At 39.4% G+C, this 23,946-nt stretch overlaps 1 protein-coding gene across 3 annotated transcripts in view; it reads right to left on the bottom strand.

Annotated features, from left to right (window-relative positions):
* SPOP (speckle type BTB/POZ protein) overlaps positions 1–23,946 on the bottom strand; it is an 88,243-nt gene that overhangs the window by 26,329 nt on the left and 37,968 nt on the right. The window contains exons 2-3 of one of the 3 annotated variants that reach the window (XM_023204419.2): positions 13,350–13,400; positions 11,481–11,614 (exon numbers count right to left, since the gene is read on the bottom strand). The exons of 1 other annotated variant lie outside the window; for it this stretch is intronic. The gene's annotated coding sequence lies outside the window, so the exon portion shown is untranslated. The remainder of the gene's footprint in view (positions 1–11,480; positions 11,615–13,349; positions 13,401–23,946) is intronic. One more of the 3 variants, XM_023204418.1, reaches the window with a different exon arrangement.

The raw sequence follows: 23,946 nt of genomic DNA, 5'->3' as shown, positions 1-23,946 counted from the left end.
CACGCACACACATGTGCACACACACACGTACACACAAAAGGTAACCATCAGATAATGAATATGTTAATTGGTTTGACTATAGTAATCATTTCACTATGCATATGCAAATCAAAATATTATGTTGCATACCTCAAATATATACAATTTTTACTTTTTTTTTGAGACAGGGTCTCACTTTGTAACCCAGGCTGCAGTACAGTGGCTCGATCTTGGCTCACTACAACCTCTGCCTCCCAGGCTCAAGCAATCCTCAGCCTCCTGAGTAGCTGGGACAATAGGCATGCACCACCATACCACCTTGCTAATTTTTTGTATTTTTTTGTGGAGACAGGGTTCTGCCATGTTGCCCAGGCTGGTCTTGAACTCCCGGACTCAAACAGTATGCCCACCTTGGCTTCCCAAAGTGCTAGGATTACAGGGATGAGCTACCACGTCTGGCCACAATTTTTTTTAATTGCTGAATTTGGTTACAATTTCTTTTTTGTTTTTTTGAGACGGAGTCGCGCTCTGTCACCCGGGCTGGAGTACAGTGGCCGGATCTCAGCTCACTGCAAGCTCCGCCTCCCGGGTTTACGCCATTCTCCTGCCTCAGCCTCCTGAGTAGCTGACTACAAGCGCCCGCCACCTCGCCCGGCTAGTTTTTTGTATTTTTTTTTAGTAGAGACGGGGTTTCACCATGTTAGCCAGGATGGTCTCGATCTCCTGACCTCGTGATCCGCCTGTCTCGGCCTCCCAAAGTGCTAGGATTACAGGCTTGAGCCACCACGCCCGGCCAATTTGGTTACAATTTCTAAGCACCATAAACAAAGACAAAAGACTACAAAAAAAAAAAAAAAAAAAAAAAGCTTGTAACATATGACAAAGGGACTGAATAGAAAATTGATATATAAATTGTTTCTGTGAAATCAATTGGGTGTATCTAGTACAGTGGAAAATACATGTACCCTAAAATTTAGTAACGCCACTTTTAATGATACATGTGCTAGAGCTGTGATTCTGAAGTGTAGAGTGGACCAGAATCTCCTTTTAAACAGATTGCTGGCCCCACCCCCACAGTTTCTGATTCAGAGATTTGGGATGGGCCCAAGTTTGCATTTCTAACAAGTTCCCAGATGATCCTTTGAGAACTGCTGCCCTAGAGAAACTACACGTGGGCACAAAACACAGACAAGGACTTTCAATGTGGCACCATTAATAACAGTGAAAAACTAGAAACAAACTAAAAATCCTTTAGTAGGGGAATAGATAACTAATTTGTATTATTTCCACATAATGGAAAACTATACTTCAGAATTTAAAATTCATGAACTAGGCTGGGCACAGTGGCTCACACCTGTAATCCCAGCACTTTGGGAGGCTGAGGCAGGCAGATCACCTGAGGTTGGGAGTTTGGGTGCCTGACCAACATGGAGAAATCCTGTCTCTACTAAAAATACAAAATTAGCCAGCAGTGGTGGCGTGCGCCTGTCATCCCAGCTACTCGGGAGGCTGAGGCAGGAGAATCGCTTGAATCCGGGAGGCGGAGGTTGTGGTGGGCCAAGATTTTACCATTGCACTCCAGCCTGGGCAACAAGAGCAAAACTCCATCTCAAAAAATAAAATAAAATAAAATAAAAGAACTAGATCTACAGCACCATGGACATCAAACACAGCGCTAATAAAAAAAGCAAGTTTAGGAATGACATGTACAGTATATTATTTATGCAAATTTAAGGTTTATATATTATTTACAGATATATGATGTAGTAAATGTAAAAAACAACAACAACAACAAAAACCCAGCCTTGACAGCCTATATATCAGTTTCATACTGGGAGAAGAAGGGAGAAGGAGACTGGGAAAATAATATAAGATACTTCAAGTTTATCTCCTGTGATTCTTTTAAAATAAGGATACAAGGAAAATATGATAATACAAATATCTGTTAATTAGGGTTGACAGGTACTTGGGTATAAACTACTTTTTGTAGTGTTCTGCATTATTTTTATTGTTTTGATATTGGAGCAATTGTGTAAGGATGTACTCCATTATATCACACATCTCTGGTTTATAATATACAAGGGAGAAATTTCCTGAGCACCTAGTTTGTTTTCAAAGGCCAAACAATATGAATCTTATAACTGATCATGTTGCCCTCCTTGCTTGGCTGCTAGGAAATCCTGAGACAAGTTTGTGACTCATTTCTTAAAACTGTAAGCCCATATGCCTGTTTTATATGCTACATTTTATACAGGATCATATGTTCATTCTATAATAGTTTTATTTTCTTAATTATTCCCTTTGATATAATTCTCTCAACTTTTAATCTTTTATATGTTAAGTATTTTTGGAATCTGCCTCAAATGCTTTGCAGAAAGAGGTATAACAAGTAACAACAGGCTGGGCATGGTGGCTCATGCCTGTAATCCCTGGACTTTGGAAGGCCAAGGCAGGTGGGTCACCTGAGGTCAGGAGTTCAAAACCAGCCTGGCCAACATGGCGAAACTCCATCTCTACTAAAAATACAAAAATAAGCCGGGTGTGACAATGCACACCTGTAATCCCAGCTACTTGGGAGGTTGAGACAGATAATCGCTAGAACTCAGGAGGTGGAGGTTGCAGTGAGCCAAGATGGCGCCATTGTACTCTAGCCTGGGAGACAGAGGGGAAGAAAAAAAAAAAGTAACAACAAATCACACAATAACTCAACTCACAAATATTCACTGATTCACTGACTACTTAAATAATAAACAAGGAGATTAATAAACTACAGGTGCACCTTCACAGAGTAATACTCATAAATAGATGCTATTCCCATGGTCATAAACGCTATCTTACAGGAATTGACTTTTTTTTTTTTTTTTTTTTTGAGATGGAACCTCGCTCTGTGGCCCAGGCTGGAGTGCAGTGGTGATCATGGCTCACTGCAAGGTCCACCTCCTGGGTTCATGCCATTCTACTGCCTCAGGCTCCTGAGTAGCTGGGACTACAGGCACCCGCCACCATGCCCAGCTAATTTTTGTATTTTTAGTAGAGATGGGGTTTCACCGTGTTAGCCAGGATGGTCTCCATCTCCTGACCTCATGATCTGCTGGCCTCGGCCTCCGAAAGTGCTGGGATTACAGGCATGAGCCACCACGCCCGGCCAGGAATTTACAATTAAGGCATCTGTGAAATCACAGATGAAGCTAACATGGTGTGCTGTCTCACTTAAGCTAGCAAACTAAGCACTGCAGTGGCATTTGGGCCTCCCTGGCTTGTGCAATTCATGATTCCATGATAACATGAAGAAAAGAGGCCAAATGCTACTGTGGTCACCTCCAAGACAGGCTTGCATTTGATGGAAAACACATTCTCAAAGAACTGTTTTATTTTTCCATTAACGAGTAAGTATAAATTAGCTAGTTTTACAAATCCCAATTATCATTAATGGCCAGAGTGAAATTTCAAAATTCCTACTTTGGGACAGGGTGCAACGAAGGTTTGATTTTATGCGTTAGTTAAGAACAAAAAATTTGGCTCTGGAGAGGTGGATTATAGGCACAGCTCTACACTGAGTAATCATAAAATACTAATTTGAACTTATTTTGAGGTTAAAAAAACTTCAAACTTATCTAACAATGAACAATTTATGAATTACCTAAGCCCAGGGAAAGGCCAAATTTTAATAATTAGTTTATTTTAATGCCTTAATTGTTGCTACGGATCCTTGGTTCATTATTATAACCAGAAAAAAGAAAATACTACTTTGATCTTGACCATTTTTTCTCACCTTTTTTGCTTCTGACTTATTTTGTAGCTACATCTTTTCCTTTCTTCTAATTTTTTTTTTTTTTTGAGACGGAGTCTCGCTCTGTCGCCCGGGCTGGAGTGCAGTGGCCGGATCTCAGCTCACTGCAAGCTCCGCCTCCCGGGTTCACGCCATTCTCCTGCTTCAGCCTCCTGAGTAGCTGGGACTACAGGCGCCCGCCACCTCGCCCGGCTAATTTTTTGTATTTTTTAGTAGAGACGGGGTTTCACCGGGTTAGCCAGAATGGTCTCAATCTCCTGACCTCGTGATCCGCCCATCTCGGCCTCCCAAAGTGCTGGGATTACAGGCTTGAGCCACCGCGCCCAGCCCCTTTCTTCTAATTTTTAAAAATCTCTAACCCCACAGCCAGTAGAACTGGAGAATCTGTCTCAAACTCTGAGGAGCTCTAACCACACAACCTGCTGTGAAGGAAATTGACTAGGACAGCACAAGTCTAATTAATTTCACTCATAGCAGGAACCACAGGCAAAGTGTTCATCAGCAAAGTAGTCTAGTGCTACATGAACTCTCTAGCACTTCATGCCAACTGCTGCAGATGACCAGCAGAAAAAAATTTTAGAAAAGAGGAGATCTACCTGAGAGAGTTTGAGAACCTCTGCAGTAGACAACTAAAGCCAAAATATATTGCTCCTGCCTTCAAACAAGTTAAGACAGTCTCTGTCTGCATTCTCTATTGAGAAATTTATTTTCCAAAGCTTACCAAACTTTCTAGTACGCTCAAACTCTGAGGCTGAACATACACCACCATTTATTTTCCTGCTTACTCTATTAAATTCTGACCTGTGAGAACAGACCTCTTCGAGTTACATAAAAAAATACACTTTAAAATATCTCTGTCAACTGTAAATCTGCTTAATTTCCAATGAAGGTAGTTATCAGCTAGCACCTAATAAAAATCTCTAATGGAATGCTTCCTAGTGGGTATTATAAGACCATGAAGTCATTAACCAGTTTTGATGTGATTCAAGTCAACAATATAATTTCTAACTAGAATACTAAACTTTGGAGGACAGACAGAAGGACAAACGAAAATGTATTACAGGTTGAGTATCCCTGCTCTGAAAAGTTCCAAAATACAAAATTTTTGAGCACTGACATGACATGCTCATTGGAACACTTTGGATTTCAGATTAGGAATGTTGAACTAGTAAGTATGTAACAAAACTATTCCAAAAAATCTGGAAAAATCTGAAATCCAAAACACTCTGGTCCCAAGCATTTCAGATAAGGGGATATTCAACCTGTAATGCTGTCATGATGCATAGATAATGCTTTCAACTGAACCTACGGTGCATTTCTTTTCTGCCTTCTTTTATACTTATGAACACTTCTGCTGACTCCTGTAGACTGTAAGCTTCTTAAACAGAACCTGCAACTGTTCTATCTATCCCTTACCACCTAGCACAGCCTGCCTGGAACTCAAGGCATTCAGTACAAATACTCTGATAACGGCCAGGCGTGGTGGCTCACGCATGTAATCCCAGTACTTTGGGAGCCCGAGGTGGGTGGATCACGAGGTCAGGAGTTTGAGACCAGTCTGATCAACATAGTGAAACCCCATCTCTACTAAAAACACAAAAATTAGCCCGGCGTGCTGACACGTGCCTGTAGTCCCAGCTACTCAAAAGGCTGAGGTAGGAGAATTGCTTGAACCTGGGAGGCGGAGGCTGCAGAGAGCTGAGTTGGTGCCACTGCACTCCAGCCTGTGACACCATCTCGGAAAAAAAAAAAAAAACTCTGATGACTGAAACACTCATCCAGTTGCATTCAAGTTCATTAAGTTTTCTGGGTTTTTTTCCACATATCTCTAAAACAGCCCTTTGAACAATGCTGAGTATATCAGATTTGCAATGTAATGAGAATAATTTGTTATTTCAGATAAATTATATTACAAAGCCAAAAACTCCCAGCCTGGTACCTCTAATCCCGGTCCTGGTAAAAGTGAGTTTTTCATCCAGTATCAAGTATATATTTATTCTACAAGAGGACAAAGCCTTGTTATAATTTCATTTTGAAAACAAAAATCAGTAACTAATCTGAACTAAACTCTTACATAATCAGAATTCTTTCAAGATAGAAGAGAAATTTCCTGTACAATAAAGGAAAATGTCCCAATAGTTTATTTTGCAGTATTTACACAGCTAGGCTGGAACACCCTCTGAAAAGTGTTACATAGACAGCTTGTGCAGTCACTTTTTAAATCTTTCACTTATTTCCCATGAGCATTTCTCCATCATCAGTCAAATCTACTTATCCAGAGAATTAAAATAAAATCAACCAGTTAACAGAGAGAGAGGCATGAATCTCATACATAATATCTATGACTTCACCTTACTTATATCCATCAGTTTTAAAATGACAGGAACAAGATTGTGAAGACATTAGACTGAATCATGAAACTGTTGTTTTATATGACAAAAATAACTGAATATCAGCAATTTCATGTGGTTCAACATAATACACAGCATATACAAGCTAGATGGCTGGGAACATACTTCTTGCCAGAGAATGGTCTGTTAGGGACTTTTAAAAAGCCTAACTCTGTTTTCCTCTGGTTTAAAGCTTTGCACAGGTAAAGAAAACCCCAGTGTTGTAACTATTTTCAACCCGAGATGTTTGCATTTTCCAAAACAGAAGATGCCAAAAAGATTGATGACAACTGAACAACAACAACAAAAAAACAAAACTACAAGACTTTTGTATACTCATTTTTGAGAAACTAATGTGTCCTAAAAGGAGCCTTTTGTTTCTTCTGTTATAGTGTGCTCAATCATATATACCCCAGGAGGTAATCTTTTATTTCTCATTACCCCAAGGGTAGTTATTAAAGGTCATACTGACTTTTACTGTTGCAAGGTTTACATGACTTTTGAATATTTGTTATGAGTAAACTTTCTGCAGTTCAATCTAGTCCAACAAAATACTAAATACACTTAAAAAATTTTTAGAGACACTGCTTAAAACAAAACTCAGGGCTTCAGACAGACCTCAGTCAGCAAAGGAAAGACTGATGTTCTCTTATGTCTTTTATCAGGTTCACGCTTTGTAAAACTTTACAAATTAAGGATGCCTGTTTCTCTGCTGTTGTTGTTTTCTTTCTTTTAAAATTTTTTTTAAAAAAAGTTGTAGAGACAGGGTCTTGCTATGTTGCCTGGGCTGGTCTCAAACTCTTGGCCTCAGGCAATCCTCCTGCCTTGGCTTCTCAAAGCACTGGGATTATAGGCATGAACCACTGTGCCCAGCCTGTTTTCATTTTTTAAATTCTTAAACATTGCACCTACAGGGGGATTACTAAGTGAATCTAGAGATCAAGAAGAAAAAAGTCAACAACAGTCTTACAGAAAAATGGGCAAAGAACAACTAACGGTGTAGAGAAATGGAAATAACCCAGTGGTTCTTAAATATATGAAAAGATGTTCAACTCTCATTCAAGATAAAAATGCAAATTAAATCACACATTGATTCACCCACTGAATTGGCAAAGATCAAAATGTTTGATAACACTTACCCAGGGTAAAGACAACATTTCTGGTTGGAGTATAAATTGTTACAATCTCTGTGAAGGGCAATGTCTATCAAAGTAAAAAATGCACATCCCCTTTAATCCAGCAATTTCACTTCTAGAAATGTATCCCTACTGATATGTTTTAAATGACAAATATAAAAGGTTTTTCACTGTGGGACTATTTATAAACACATGAAAATGGAAATAACCTAAAAGTTCATCAACAGTGGATTAAATAAACTATGATACAGATAATATAATAATACACATCTCTTAAAAAAAAAAAGAAGTTCTATTTTTTAATAGAAAATGTATATTTGTTTTAACATATAGAATATCTCCGAAAAGACACAAGGCTCTAGGGATGCTGGTTACTCCCATGGAAGGAAACTGGGTACACCTGAGTGGGAAGAAATCCCACTGTATTCCTCTTAATACTTTCTGAATTCTGAACCACGTAAATATATGACCTATTCAAACAGTAAATTTAAAAATTTAAAAAGGAATTAGCAGCCTTTACAATTAATTTTTCCAAGTTATGAAGAGGCTTGTACATCAGACCCACATGAGAGACAAGAAAGGAATTCTTCAGTGGCCTCCATTGCTATCTGAGTAAAATCAACCTTTTCGTCATGACCACCATGGCCTCAGCACACCTCCCTGACCTTCTCTAACACTCTTCTCAATCCTGATGTTTTAGTCACTCAGGCCTTTAACTCTAATCCACAAACACGTTGGGCTCTTTCCTCAGCCCACAAAGCTCTTTCTTCCCTCAGGTCTTTTCATAGGTCCGTCCTTCTTGTAATTTAGGTCTCCTATCAAATGAAGTTATCTTCAGAGTGGTCTTCCCTGACCACCCAGTCTGAAGCCGCTTCCACTTCTAGCCTGTTCCTCTCATCACATTATCCTATTTTATTTTCTTCTTTATTACCACTACCTGAAATTATCTTGTTTTTATTTTTTCACTTGTCTATTGTGCTCCCTACTAGAAGTTAAGCTCAAGGAGAATAGTATCCCCCTGTGCCTAGTATGGCCTAACAGGCACTCAGTAAATATTTGTTCAATGAAATTCTGGTTGAGTAACTAGACTCCTTCTCTTTTGGGATCCTTTTTCCCTAAAGAGTTAATAAATTAAAGTTTAGAAGTTGTTGAATGAATGTAGCTATAGGAATCCAGGCATACTTCTAAAACAATAAAACATTTTAAAAGGAAAACTATCAAGTCACTCCAACTTTAAGAATTTATTGAGTACATTACAAAACTATACTCTTCCCTGATTAAAAATTTTTTCAAATTCAAGAAAACAGAAGAAAAGGGAAACCTACAGAGCTATGGGGGAGAGTTCCTGAATCCACAAGACAATAGAGAGAAAAGTACATTTCCCAGAATAAGTCAATCCTGGTTACAGAAGTTAAACCATTACAGCAGCTGTCAGGAACCTAAGCTAAACTCTAAGTTATTTCAAGTTAAATTCTTTTTTTTTTTTTTTTTACAGAGTTTCACTCTTTTTGCCCAGGCTGGAGTGCAATGGCATGGTCTCGCTTCATTGCAACCTCCGCCTCCCGGGTTCAAGCGATTCTCCTGCCTCAGCCTCCCAAGTAGCTGGGATTACAGGCGCCCGCCACCATGCCCAGGTAATTTTTGTATTTTCGGTAGAGACAAGGTTTCACCGTGTTGGTCAGGCTGGTCTCGAACTCCTCACCTCAGGTGACACACCCACCTCAGCCTCCCAAAGTGTGAGCCACTGCGCCTTGTGAGCAGGTGTGAGCCACTGCGCCTTGCCTCAAGTTAAATACTATATATTACAATAAAATTCTAATATATTGATTGAGGGAAATCCTTAGCATATACTTTTATTTGTTATATTGTTTTTGTATCTGACACTGGGTTTGATTCTGGATGTACGGAGAAAAGATAACTAACATTTATTAAATACAGATCAGTGTAAATATGTACATATGTAAAAACATGACTAGGCATATAACTAAATTTTTCCATATCAGGCTAAGATGTAGAACACATTTCTGTCATAGCCAAATATTTCTCTAATTAAGAGCTGAACTGCTTTGTAACTGTTGTATATAAGGAAAACCTAGAAACAAGCATAGTATTATGTGTTCAAGTCAGTACTTGTAAGATTTTCCCAGTTTACAGGTATTTCTTAGGTAAGTATAGATTCTAAAATGATTGTGAGAATTAGATATGCACTTGTACATAAAAAGGCTATTTCTCCTTCCTCTCCTCAATCTGTGTTATAATTTTATAGAAATGCCTAGCCAGTAAGGCTCATCTAGATAGATGAAGTCAAGCTGAAGATGAATAAGGTACATGACTCTCAAGTCACTAAACCCAATAGGATAACAACAGAATGCTCCGACTCCCAAGCCTCCGTGTGTGCTGGCAGTTTACAGGCTTACTGCTCTTCTTTCAGGTTATAAATAACTACAAACTGTCCTTGTCCCCAAGGAGACCTTAGCAGCCAGCTCAAAGGTTAAAATATGGAATAATTCTCACTTTGGATGTAACTTTTCCAGACAGCAAAAAAATCACAAAAGCAGAAAATGTAATGCCAAGTTAAGTTAGGGCAGGGGGATCATTCCCTTGCCCTATCTATTACGTAACAGTTTTTTTTTTTTTTTTTTGAGACGGAGTCTCGCTCTGTCGCCCAGGCTGGAGTGCAGTGGCCGGATCTCAGCTCACTGCAAGCTCCGCCTTCCGGGTTCACGCCATTCTCCTGCCTCAGCCTCCAGAGTAGCTGGGACTACAGGCGCCCGCCACCTCGCCTGGCTAGTTTTTTGTATTTTTTTAGTAGAGACGGGGTTTCACCATGTTAGCCAGGATGGTCTCAATCTCCTGACCTCGTGATCCGCCCATCTCGGCCTCCCGAAGTGCTGGGAGTACAGGCTTGAGCCACCGCGCCCGGCCAACAGTTATTGATATAAACATGTTAGCATAATTATCTACCCCAAAAATATGTGCAGCAATGCATCTCTGCTCCAAATGCTGAAGTTTGTCTTAGAAAGGGGCAGATGCCACTCAACCACCTTGCAGGAGTGCAACTCCCTGGACCTTAAAAAGACTTTTTGAATTTTTGTTTTGCTTTTAATTTAGGCACAAAGGACTACTGAGCTAAACACATCCACATAACAACATCAGAGGAAAAAAAATTCCTCTGTCTCCATTTGGATGGAGGATCCAGCAGAATAATGGCCACAACAAGCACAGGTCTCACAAGATCTGGGTTAATACCATCAGGTGACATGCTGCTGTTGTTAATTACAGAACCCCTGCTAGGAAGAAAAACTCCTCCAGCTGCTTTAAAAAAAAAAAAAAAAGAAAGAAAGAAAATAGGATTCCTCAGATTAGACTTTTCCACACTGGGAAATACCTGAAATGGAAGGACAGGAATCCGGATCAGGAAACAAACCTGATTACAAAGGGGCTATTTCACTTCAAAGTGGGTCTCAGTTCCAAAAGAGAACATCTTTAGAAATGAAGTCAGAAAGGCAAACGCAAACAATCAACAACTTCGCCATTCTCACAAATTAGAATCATGTGTTGATTCCACTAAATGTCTTGGGGACAAATCTCCAGGGCCACAAAGAGTGAACTTGGGAAAGATGAATATTTTAACACACCCCACATGTTATAAAAGATGCCTCCTCTAGGTTGAGAAAATTTACTTATTCTAAAGAAAAACTGAAAAAAGAATCAGAAAAGGAGGAAGCAGGGAAAAGCCCTATGGTAAGAAGATTCCATTTATTACATAGGTTAATATTCTCATGGCTGTTTTCCAATTTGAGAGGTTATGGTCTTTCACCCACTCCCCTCAATGATGACTATGAAGAACCTTATAAAATCTAAACAGTAAACAGATGAAAGGGCTGGCCCTAATACTATTTAAGCATGTCCAATCTGCAAGGAATTAAAAAACAGAAGGGTCATTTCATGAAACAAATAGAGCTTATATAACCCCACAGAGTCCCCTGGTTTTTATAGAAGCCAAATTCAACAGGCAGTTCTCTTTGGCCATCTATACTTCAGCCAAGCCATTTAAAAATATTTCTTGCTAACATGATTCGGCTATGGAAGGGACCCAAGGAATGGATTTCAAAGGAGAAAGTCTAATTAGTCGTGCATACATTTTGAAATAAGTTCATTAACTTGGAAACTGAAAAGGCCCACCTGCTCCAGAGGATTTGGTCTCCTACAAGGGCAACCGATTATGTTCAGCATTAACTATTACTATCCAGCAGTAAAGAATTCAGTATTCCCATGAGATACTTTTCTTCCTGAAAGGCACCTAGACTTCCTTCCAACTATAAAAGAGAAGAGAGGTATATGTATGTTTTTAATCTTCTCCTTTACAGTCTTAACTAAAAAAACCTAACTACTATTTACATGGACCATGTGCCTTACTTGGAAACAATCTGCAGAAAAGAAATTCCCTCCTCTAACATTATTAAAAATAAGCAAAATTATATGTTAATGTTACAGTTCTAAGTAAATGAAATGGAACAAAGGATGGGCAGGAATTTCTCAGTTTTAAGTGTTCATTCCAAAATTCATGACTCAAGGAAAAAGTAAAACCACACAGGCAGACAAAATAGGGAAAGTTAGACAGAATGTCTGTCTTAACAGAATTTCCTGGCTCCTGATGATGTGTGTCAGAATTTAAAAGATTAAAATGCAGTAACACCTATTTAACCCAACATAACTCTGACAAAACATACACAAGCTTTGGAGGCCAAAATCTCATACTACAAAGTAAAAGTTTTAAGATGTTACACAAAATGGTGGAGAGTTTTTTTCTGTAAGTTACACAGAGAGGTAAGAGCTCCAAGGTAAAACACACAGAGGCAATTTGTTCAAAATCAAACTCCTTTTATAGAGTAAAATGAGGCCTACAAATTTCTTTAAGGTATCTTTTTTTTTTTTTTTTTTTTTTTGAGACGGAGTCTTGCTCTGTCGCCCAGGCTGGAGTGCAGTGGTGTGAGCTCAGCTCCCTGCAACTTCTGCCTCCTGGGTTCAAGCAATTGTCCCACCTCAGCCTCCCGAGTAGCTGGGATTACAGGCACGAGCCACCATGCCTGGCTAATTTTTGTATTTTTAGTAGAGATGGGGTTTCTCCATGTTGGCCAGGCTGGTCTCAAACTCCTGGCCTCAAGTGATCCACCTGCCTAGGCCTCTCAAAGTGCTGGGATTATAGGCATGAGTCACCGCACCTGGCCCCAAGTATCTCTTTTTCATAAACTGTAATTCTAATTTCCCTGAAGGTCTTTTATGTTTTTGGGTTTTGTTTGTTTGTTTTTTAGATAAGGTCTTGCTCTGTCGCCCAGGCTGGAATGCAGTGGCACAATTATGGCTCACTGCAGCCTAGACCTCCTGAGCTCAAATTATTCTCCACCTCAGTCTCTTGAATAGTTGGAACTACAGGCATGTGCCACCACACCTGGCTAATTTTTGTATTTTTTGTAGAGATGGGTTTTTACCATGTTGGCCAGAATGGTCTTGAACTCCTGAGCTCAAGCAATCTTCCTGCCTCAGCCTCCCAAAGTGCTGGGATTACAGGCATGAGTCACCATGCCCAGCATTCCTGAGGAACTCTTCTAGGGAGAAAAATAATCTGACTCTAAGGTTTCCATATCATATATTATCAACCATTGATTAAAAATTTTAATTCAAATATCATTTCTCCCCTTACCATTATTGTAAAGTCTTATCCTATATCTAGAAATCACCAGAGAAGATCAGAATAAATAGTTCTGGCTTACTCCAGGTAAGAATATTTAAAATAAACCTTTTTTTGAAGCCACTTATGAAAAATGTTTATTTAACACTGTAATGATTCTTATTTTAAAAAGAAAATCTTACATGCTTACCTTATATGACTTTAACTTTTTAACTTTACCTATCATTTGCACTAAAATGAAACAGTAGATTGTACTCAAGAGGTGTATTTTTAAAAGTCATGGTAAATGTTTTTATGCATTTCATTCTGCTTTTTCCCTCATGATTAAACTATATTTAAAATAAAACTATGTAAAAACTCACCAAGTTAAGTCAGTAGGAAAACTCTAATTTGTCTTGTCTAACAGGAAATCTCTGTTGGAAATAGAGAATATGAATCAGACTTAACTAGATTCTGAATCTCATACAAGTCTTTACTTATTTTGTCTATTCCTAAAAAGGAAAAATCTCACAAAAGAAGGTGATACATTTGCAAAGAAATGACTAGTAAAAATTTACTAGTCAAAATTACCATTCTTAGGTCAAGATGGGTAGATCACTTGAGGCCAGAAGTTCGAGACCAGCCTGGCATCATGGCGAAATACTGCCTCAACTAAAAATACAAAAAATTAGCCAGGCGTGGTGGTGCGCGCCTGTAGTCCCAGTTATTTAGGAGGCTGAGGCACAGAATTTCTTGAACCCGGTGGTGGGGGATGGGCTGGGGGCAGGGCGGGGTGGAGATTCCAGTGACCCCAAAATCATGCCACTGCAGTCCAGTCTGGGTAACAGAGTGAGACTCTCTCAGAAAAACAAACAAAAAAATTACCATTCCTTTACTTCATCACTAGCTCTGAATGCTCTATTTCTTAGTCATCTCTCAAAAAAAGATTATACTTAGAAATGGAAGTCAGAAAAATCCAAGCTGGTTCTCCTTTTTTTTGAGATACAGTCTCAGCTCTGTCAGCCAGGCTGGAGTGCAGTGGAGTGATCTCAACTCACTGCAACGGCCACCTCTCGGGTTCAAGCAATTCTATTGCCTCAGCCTCCTGAGTAGCTGGGATTACAGATGCCTGCCACCAGGCCTGGCTAATTTTTGTATTTTTAGTAGAGACATGATTTTGTCATGTTGGCAAGGCTGGTCTCAAACTCCTGACCTCAAGTGATTGGCCCACCTCAGCCTCCCAAAATGCTGGGATTACAGGCGTGAGCTACCTCACCCAGTCCCAAGCTAGTTCTTCTAATAAACTGACCTATGAGTGCAGCAGAAATGAAGTGACTTGTCTCGTGTCAATACTTACAAGAAAAGGGAGATCACTGTTGCCAGCTCTTTCACAAAATGCTGAAAGAATTATTACAAGCTTTAATGTAAAACACCTTTTTAAAAAAGTGCTTTATGGGTAGATTACACCAAAGCAAGAGCCATTTAAACAAAGCCATGTATCCTATGGTTTCTGTTTAGAGACAAGGTCTCACTACGTTGCCTCAGCTGGAGTACAAAGGCTATTCACAGGCCTGATCACAGTGCACTATCTCAGCCTCCTGAGTAGCTGGGATTGATTATAAAGGCACATGCGACCAGGCCTGGCCCTATGGTTTTAATAAACAACTGTGACAATGAGATGCAGAATGGTGGACATTAAAGACTGGATTAATACTGATTATACAAGGGAGAGAAAGAGGTTCCTGTTGAAGACTGGAGAGATAGCCAAGCAACACCAACCTCTGATAATCCACCGTATCCTACAAAGTAGCTCAAAACAGAAACAGGGATAAGAGAAGTAGCAATGCTTCTTGGAGTCTAACATAGGCAGAAAATTCCACTGCTATATTCTTTTGTGAGAAAATAAAGTATTGCATAAATCATGGGTAAGTGATTCCTTAAAAATAGAATCTCAGCTGGGCACAGTGGCTCACGCCTGTAATCCCAGCACTTTCAGAGGCCGAGGCAGGCGGATCACAAGGTCAGGAGATTGAGACCAGCCTGACCAACATGGTGAAACCCCGTCTGTACTAAAAATACAAAAATTAGCTGGACGTGATGGTGCGTGCCTGTAGTCCCAGCTACTCGGGAGGCTGAGGCAGGAGAATCACTTGAACCCCACAGAGGTTGCAGTGAACCAAGATCACACCACTGCACTCCAACCTGGCGACAGAGCAAGACTCCGTTTCAAAAAAAAAAAAAAAGAGTCTCTTTCTGAAAATGTAAGCACCAACTTTAACTAGTACATTGGTACAAATAAGATTCTCTTAGACTATATAATAGCTTTTGGTAAACAAAGTCCAGTTACTATCAGTGATAAAATAGCCATCACCAAAAACTGTGCTAAATGACTGATGCTAAAATAGGGCAGTCTTAATCAGATACCATAAAATAAATTCACTTGAGGTCAGGAGTTCGAGACCAGCCTGGCCAACATGGTAAAACCCTGTCTCTACTAAAAATACAAAAATTAGCCAGGCGTGCTGACGGGCGCCTGTAATCCCAGCTACTTGGGAGGCTGAGACTGGAGAAGAATCGCTTCAACCTGGGAGGCGGAGGTTGCAGTGAGCAGAGACTGTGCCAACAATCCCATGTAGTTCAGTTAATAGTAGCAGGAGTCAGGCTGAATTGATGCAACAAATATTTACTGAGTACTAACTGCAGGGCATTCTTTGCGACACAGTGGTAAAGAGACAGACAAGGTTCCTGACCCTCTGAGGATAGAAAGATAGAATGCCTTTAAGGCAGAAGATATCAACCAACTCTTAACAAATGAAAATGAATAGCTATGATTCTTAAAGCAGAAACCAATATCTTTAGTCCCTTACTCTCCCAATTTTTTTTTTAAGCTTAAGGTTTGGGTTTCTCAAAATTTAAAGCATCTGACAATATTGCTAAGGGCTGAACAGGGAGACTAACATACTGTTGGTAGGAGAACAAACTGGTACCACCACTTTGGAAAATAGTTTATCATTATCTAATAAGACTAAAGATTCTACAATTCCGCTGCAAGTACAAGGTCTAGAGAAACTTCTGTACATGTTCACAGCAGCATTGTTCATTAACAGCCAAAAACTAGAAACAATCCAAGTGTCTATCAACAGAATGAATACATAAATTGTGGTATATTCATATAACAGAATGCTATATGGCGATGAAATCAAACTACAGTTCTATATAGCAACATGGATGAAAGTTATGAACATACATATTGTTAAGTTCTTCCTGAAAGACATAAAAATGTAAAAATCACATAATGTATTATTCCAATTTATACAAAGTTTAAAAACAGACAAAACTAAATTATATTGTTTTAGAATGAATCCTGGGTGGTAAAATCATAAAGAAAAATAGGGATATGATTATCACACGTCAGAACAGTGGTTATTCTGAGCAATGGTATAGGTTATGATCTAAAAGTGAGATGCAGCAGGCTTCTTCCAGGTGTTGGCAATGACATATTTCTAGGTCTAACTGGTGGTTACATAGATATTTGCCTTTTGTAATTAATCCTCACATTATACAGTCATGTTTTGTGTATTTTTCTGTTATATTTCATAATAAAAAACGTTCAGGCCAGGCATGGTGGCTCACGCCTGTAATTCCAGCACTTTAGGAGGCTGAGGAGGGTGGATCACTTGAGATCAGGAGTTCAAGACCAGCCTGGCCAACATGGTGAAACACCATCTCTACTAAAAATAAAAAAAAAATTAGCAGGACATGGTGGCACACACCTGTAATCCCAGCTACTTGGGAAGCTGAGGTGGGAGGATCACTTGAACCCAGGAGGCAGAGGTTGCAGTGAGCCAAGATGGTGTCACTGCACTCCAGCCTGGATGACAGAGACTCCGTCTCAAAAAAAAAAAAAGTTCAAAGCATACATGATTAAAATAACCTAATAGAGTTATATATTATTGGAGGCTATCTCTAGCCTCCAATAATATATAAGTGTGAGTACATCTTGCCCATAATACAGTTTTTTAAAAAAAAAAAGATAATTTAGGATGAGAAGTCAGTAATAAAACAAGGCCACCCAGGAATAAATACCTATAGGCAGGATTTTCTTACTTTCTTTGCATTTAAATGCCATACCTAAGATCTATATTTCAGGGAAATTTTCTGTACTAATATAAAGGTTTAAATCTACATATGACTACCACCAGGAACTATGAGTTAATCCCCAAATTATTCTGAGACAAAATCTTCTGAAAAAGCAAAGCCAAGACACAAGTATTTTTTGCTTTTACTAGTTTAATCATGGCCTCTGATGGAACCTCCAGTAAAATCCCAACTCCCTCTAAGTAAAAGCCTTACAAAGGCCAAAAGGGTCCTGCACAATCTGGACTTGATTACCTCTCTGGCCTCATTTCTAACTACGTTTTCCTGATCTCACTATGTACCACCTACACTGCCCTTTTTTGTTGTGGTTCCTCAGAATAGGCCCATTCCTGCCTTGGGGCTTTGCACGTGTCATTTTCTGTCTGAATAAATCTTCCCCTCGATGCTCTCAGGGCACACTCCTTCACCATTGCTAAGACTTTCCTTGTCACCATCTCTGTGAGGTCTTCCCTGACACCCTTAAAAATGAATTCCTGGCTCGATGTGGTGGCTCATGCCTGTAATACCAGCACTTTGATATGCCGAAGTGGGTGGATCACTTGAGGTCAGGGGTTCAAGACCAGCCTGGCCAACACGATGAAACCCCATCTCTATTAAAAACACAAAAATCAGCCGGGCATGGTGGCACACACCTGTAGTCCCAGCTACTCAGGAGGCTGAGGCAGGAGAACCACTTGAACCTGGGAGGCGGAGGTGGCAGTGAGCTGAGATTGCATCACTACACTTCAGCCTGGATGACAGAGCAAGACTCTGTCTGAAAAAAAAAAAAAAAAAAAAAGCAATTCCCTCCCTTAACAGCCACAATCCTATTCCTGCTTCATCATTTTTTTTCTCATTTTTTTTCTATACCACATAAAGTCATCTACCATCCTGTATCTTTTTACAATCTGTCTTCTCTAACTCGAAAATAAGCTCTACCAAGGCAGGTTCTTGTCTGTTTTGCTGCTGCACCCAGACAGTGTCTGGCACATGGAAGGCTACAAATACTTATTTAATAAATGACTGAATTAATGTTTTCTTTTAGATTCTCCTGCTTGAAAGATTAGACAGTAACTCTATACAAAAAAAAACAACAACAACAACAAAAAAACCCAGAATGTTTCCCCCCTCTGTATGTCAAATTAACAAAGTTTATTTTACTAACAAGTTTCAGGTTTATGCACTTACTATTAATGAGTCAGAAGATTAAGACTTCTAAAAAGTTGATACAAACATAACTATATTTTCCCTTAACAAATGTATAATATTGGCCAGCCACAGTGGCTCATGCCTATCATCCCAGAACTTTGGGAGGCCAAGATGGTGGATCACCTGAGGTCAGGAGTTTGAGACCAGTCTGGCCAATATGGTGAAACCCTGTCTCTACCAAAAAATACAAAAATTAGCCTGGTGTGGTGGTGGGCACCTGTAGTCCCAGCTACTAGTCAAGAAGCTGAGGCAGGAGAATCGCTTGAACCTGGGAGCCAGAGGTTGCGGTGAGCCACAACGGCACCACCGCATTCCAGCCTGGGTGACAGAGTGAGACTCCACCTCAAAAAAAAAAAAAAAAAAAAATGTGTAATACCTGTTTTTAATGATAACAATGCCATTGAGGGCACAAAGAGACAAGAACTCTCACGTACTGCTGGTGCGGTGTAAATCAGCATAACTATTATGGGAATTACTTGACAATATGTAGCATAAAGACTGAATACTTACTATATATACTATTTAAGTTTGTAAAAAGTGACCACATTTAACTTTTATAGTCAGAAAAAAAAGTTTTTTAGAAGAAAGAATCATGCAAAAATATGTATCATTTCAATAAAAAAGCTCTTCAGCACCTTGGAAGGCCAAGGCAGGCAGGTCACTTGAGGTCAAGAGTTTGAGACCAGCCTGGCCAACATGATGAAAACCCGTCTCTACCAAAAAATACAAAAATTAGCAGAGCATGGTGGCATGCGAAGAGATTGCAGTAAGCCGAGATCATGCCACTGCACTCCAGCCTGGGTGACAGAGTGATACTCTGTCTCAAAAAAAAAGAGAAAGTTCTTTATACTGTATTTTGACGCCAACAAAAGCAATAAAGGTTTCTGTTACATATGCAGATGAAATATCTCAAGAGGGTAACTACAGTTAGAAAAATAATGGTTTTTTTACTTAGGAACTAAAAAAAGTTTTATAGCAGTTTCCAGAGTGGAAGGGAAAACAAACTCTACGGTGTTAGTGTTCCACATAAGAGCATAATTTTCTTCTAAAGGAAGATTTAAGATAGGAACATTTACATTTGTCTGTAGCATAAAACGTGGGACTGATGTGACAAAGAGCAGGTAAACAATTTCATTCAAACTTGGTGACTATGATGACATAGGGAAGATAATTCACTAAATGAAATTGCCTACTGGGTGACATGACAGATACTTCCGAGTGTACATATAATGCTTATACTTTTGAAGGAATACGTCATCTATGTTAAAGTTGGCATAAGCCTAGATCCAAAGGTTACTTTCCAACCACAATACTTATTACCTGAACCAAACCCTAAGATAAGAACAGATCTGAGATAAAATACACAGGCATCTGATATACTAGTTCTATTTATTACTCTGATTTCTATTTGAAGGTCTTATTGAGTGTCTTTAAAAAAATTCAGCACATAAATTCTCAAATTCTTAAAGATAGTTGATATATTCATGAGACAGGTGGCTGCCCAAACTAGTTGTTAAGAAAGGAAGTCCTACTCAAACGCTTGCAGCAGGCAGAGTGTGTTATTAGAGAAGAGTAACAGTTTTCATTTGTAACACTTCAGGATTCCAAGTGCTCAAAGCTCTGAATAGGAGCCAGGTTTAAAGGGTGAAAAAACACAGAGCATAAAAATTAAAAATATACTCAACCTCACAATAATGAATAAGGCACAGTGGATTAAAGACTCCAGAAAAAATTTATAAATGAAAATCATTGGTAATTAATTGAAACATATGGTCCTTGAACAAAATTTAAATGTAATAATTCTAATCAAATATCAAGGTGAAGACATATTTTTTAAATGCTTCCTTTGGCTAAGAATGCTTCAAGAAACCCTTCTATAAATATCAACTATGTCTGGATCACATTGAACTTAGAAAGTAACATAAGAAGAACATGAACTAGATTGGAGATCACTAAATAGTCCCACACTCAGTAGGGAGAAAATATTCTAGAAGGCTGGGCATGGTGGCTCACGCCTGTAATCTCAGCACTTTGGGAGGCCCAGGTGGGCAGATCACCTGAGGTCAGGAGTTCAAGACCAGCCTGGCCAACATGGTGAAACCCCATCTCTACAAAAACACAAAAATTAGCCAGAAATAATGGCGGGTGCCTGTAATCCCAGCTACTTGGGAGGCTGAGGCAGAAGAATCGGTTGAACCTGGGAGGCGGAGGTTGTAGTGAGCTGAGATCGCGCCACTGCACTCCAGCCTGGGCGACAGAGCAAGAATCCGTCTCAAGAAAAAAAAAAAAAAGAAAGAAAGAAGGTATTCTAGGAGTTAAAAAGTAGTAAAAGAAAGCTTACAAGGAGAATAAAAGGTGAGCAGTAATTGAAATTTATTTAAAAACACCTAATAACATGAGACAACAGAAATGCAAAATATTAAAATGCAAGCTGGCCAGGTGCTGTGGCTCACACCTGTAATCCCAACACTTTGGGAGGCCAAGGCAGGAGGATCACATGAGCTCAGGAGTTCAAGACCAGCCTAGGCAACATAGTGAGACCCTGTCGCTAAAAAATTAATTAAATTAAAATAAAATGTGAAGTTGCCAAATTTATCAGATTCCAAAAAGAATCCATAAGGAAAGAAAATTTCAGAGCCTCTCATTCTCTGATAAAAGAAGACCATTATTCCAAAGTATGGAAGGTTTTCCTCATCCCTCTGCCTCCCTCAAATAATGACTATAAATACCAAAGTGTTGGACCCAGTGGGAGAACTCAAATAATGAGATAGTTTAGGACAAAATCAAACCATTGAAACAAAAGAAGAGGAGAAGGAGGAAGAAGAAGATGAGGAGGAGGACAAAGACCAGAAAAGATATGTACAAAGTTGTTCACTGGTTGTCTGTAATGTAATGGGGAGAAAAAAGGAAAACAATTTAAATATCCATCAAAGGAACTGTGAAAAACCTGTGAAATATTCATACTGTATAATAAAAACAAAACAGCTAAAATGGGAGACCTAGATCTGAATCTACCAACATATACAGATTTTGGAAAACAAGAATGAAAACAAGCCTGCTGCAGAACTTATATACACACACACACACACACACACACACACGCACATATGTACTCACACGTAATTTATTGTCTAAAAATTAAGCACGTAAAGCAATACATTTTCATACATACACACATACATACACATCTACATTGCACTGGAATGATACACGCTAAATTCACGGTAACAGGTGGTCTCTGGTAGTGAAGGATGGAAACAGAACAGAAAGTATAAATAAATAAAACTTTAGCTGACAGTGTCACAGTCTCTTTTTGTTTCGCTTTTTCTTTTTTTAAGCTTTTCAAATCTATGAATTCAGGAAAAATGGTAAATTAGAAAAGCTAAAGATTGCTTAATGACTTGTGATACAGAAAAAAAGCTAAATAGCTTAAAGCAGTATTTTAAATAGATACTAATGCAGCCTAAATCAAACCAAAAAGAGCCAATGAATTCAGTCCAGATCATCTCACTAATGAAAATCCTGTGTTGGTAAATATTTTTCCTATAGCTGATGGGAATCATACAGCACTGGGGTTCCTTAAGCAGAGAAAGTAAAGGGACTGACTTTATATGTGTCAATAAGAAAGCACATCCCTCCCTTCCTCCCTTCCTCTCTCTCTCTCTCTCCCTCTCTCTTTTGAGACGGGGTCACCCTCTGTCACCCAGCTGGAGTACAGAGGCTCAATCTCTGCTCACTGCAATCTCTGCCTCCTGGGTTCAAGCAATTCTCCTGCCTCAGCCTCCTGAGTAGCTGGGATTACAGGTGCGCACCACCATGTTAGTGAGGCGTGTCTCGAACTCCTGACGTCTGTGATCTGCCCACCTCAGCCTCCCAAAGTGCTGGAATTACAGACGTGAGTCACCACGCCCCGCCAGAAAGCACATCTTAAAATAATGTTCATAGTAATCCGACATATCTTCATAGAGACAATAAATCCTTATATTTTGCCTTAATTTTGTTTATTCCTCTAAGAACCAATCTCTCTTTTAATCATCTCAAATTTCAGTACCTGAAACTCAAAGACAGATTATAAAAACAACACTTGAGGCTTTTTTGCCTTCTTGAATTGACTTAAGCTTTTTTTCCTTCTTTCAAATATGTTTTTCTCCTTCTTCCTTGACTTTTCCCATCTCCAACCTGTTGTTTTTTTTTTCCTTCCATTCTCTCACCAACACTTGCTTTCAACTGCTAGCAAGCCTCTGGCATATTTATATTTTTCACTTCTTAAAGGAAAAGATGCTCCCACTCCACAGCCCAAATGTCAAATAAAGGGGAAAATTTTATGTACAAAGTACTAACCATATTTTGATATCTTTCCTTTCTGTATTATGGCTAGGAATAAAGCTCTAATTGCCAAACAAGAGAGCAAAATCAAACTTACCTGTACATTTTATCATCTTTATAACATTTAAATTTATCCAGGGTCCTCTGTTTCACAAGTCACTTTGGTTAGGAATTATAAGGCCACTTAAAAATAGGCCACTATAGTTGAGCACTATAGTCTAGTGGAAACCATAACCTCAAGATTCATGGTAGACAAACAACCTAGGCCAGGTGTGGCAGCTCATGCCTTTAATCCCAGCATTCCGGGAGGCCAAGGTGAGCACATCACTTGAGGTCAGGAGTTCCAAACCAGCCTGGCCAACATGGTGAAACCTCGTCTCTACTAAAAATACAAAAATTAGCCCGGCATGATGGCGCAAGCCTGTAATCCCAGCTACTTGGGAGGCGGAGGCCACAGTGAGCCGAGATCACGCCACCGCACTCCAGCCTGGGTGACAGAGTGAGACTCTGTCTCAAAAAAAAAAGAAAGAAAAAAAGAGAGAGAGAAGCAACGTGTGCATTTCCACCCCCATCCTCCTTTAAAAGGATTTCCAAGGTCCTTTCCAGTTAAATGCTTTAAGCTATATAACCACTCCCTCATAAACAGTATTCAATGTTTCACAGTCTTCAAAGTACTCTGACATTTATGATCTTATTTGGGATTTTCAACAGCTCTGTGAGGCACACAGAGCAAGCAAGTATTTTACAAATAAGGGAACAGAAGCTCAGAGTTCCAATTTGCTGTGGTCACATGGCTATTAATGGGCTTGAGTTCAGAACACAAAGTCTTTTAACTCCTAAACCAACACTTTGCAATTCCTTTGGGGTGACTCTTAGATCAGGTATGGTCTTTTATTCAACATGTAGGAGTGGGAAAAATACCTGAGAAAGATACTTATATTCCCTAGCTTTTAGTTCCAATTTCATTTTCAAGTGGCAACTCAGTATGAATGTATGTTCTTTTGGCAGGGCAAGGTGACTCATGCCTGTAATTCCAGCACTTTGGGAGGCGAAGGCGGGCACATCGCCTGAGCTCAGGAGTTGCAGACCATCCTGGGCGACATGGTGGAACCCTGTCTCTACTAAAAAATACAAAAAAAAAAAATTTTGCGAGGTGTGGTAGTACATGCTTGTAGTCCCAGCTACTCGGAAGGCTGAGGCTGGAGAATCACTTCAGCCCAGGAGGCAGAGAGGTTACAGAGAGCCGAGATCATGCCACTGCACTCCAGCTTGGGCTACAGAGTGAGACATCATCTTAAAAAAAAAAAA

This window comes from Piliocolobus tephrosceles, chromosome 16, assembly GCF_002776525.5.
Source record: "Piliocolobus tephrosceles isolate RC106 chromosome 16, ASM277652v3, whole genome shotgun sequence".
NCBI lineage: Eukaryota > Metazoa > Chordata > Mammalia > Primates > Cercopithecidae > Piliocolobus > Piliocolobus tephrosceles.
The sequence above is the reverse complement of the archived record's forward strand: the minus strand, read 5'-3'. Positions and strand labels throughout refer to the sequence as shown.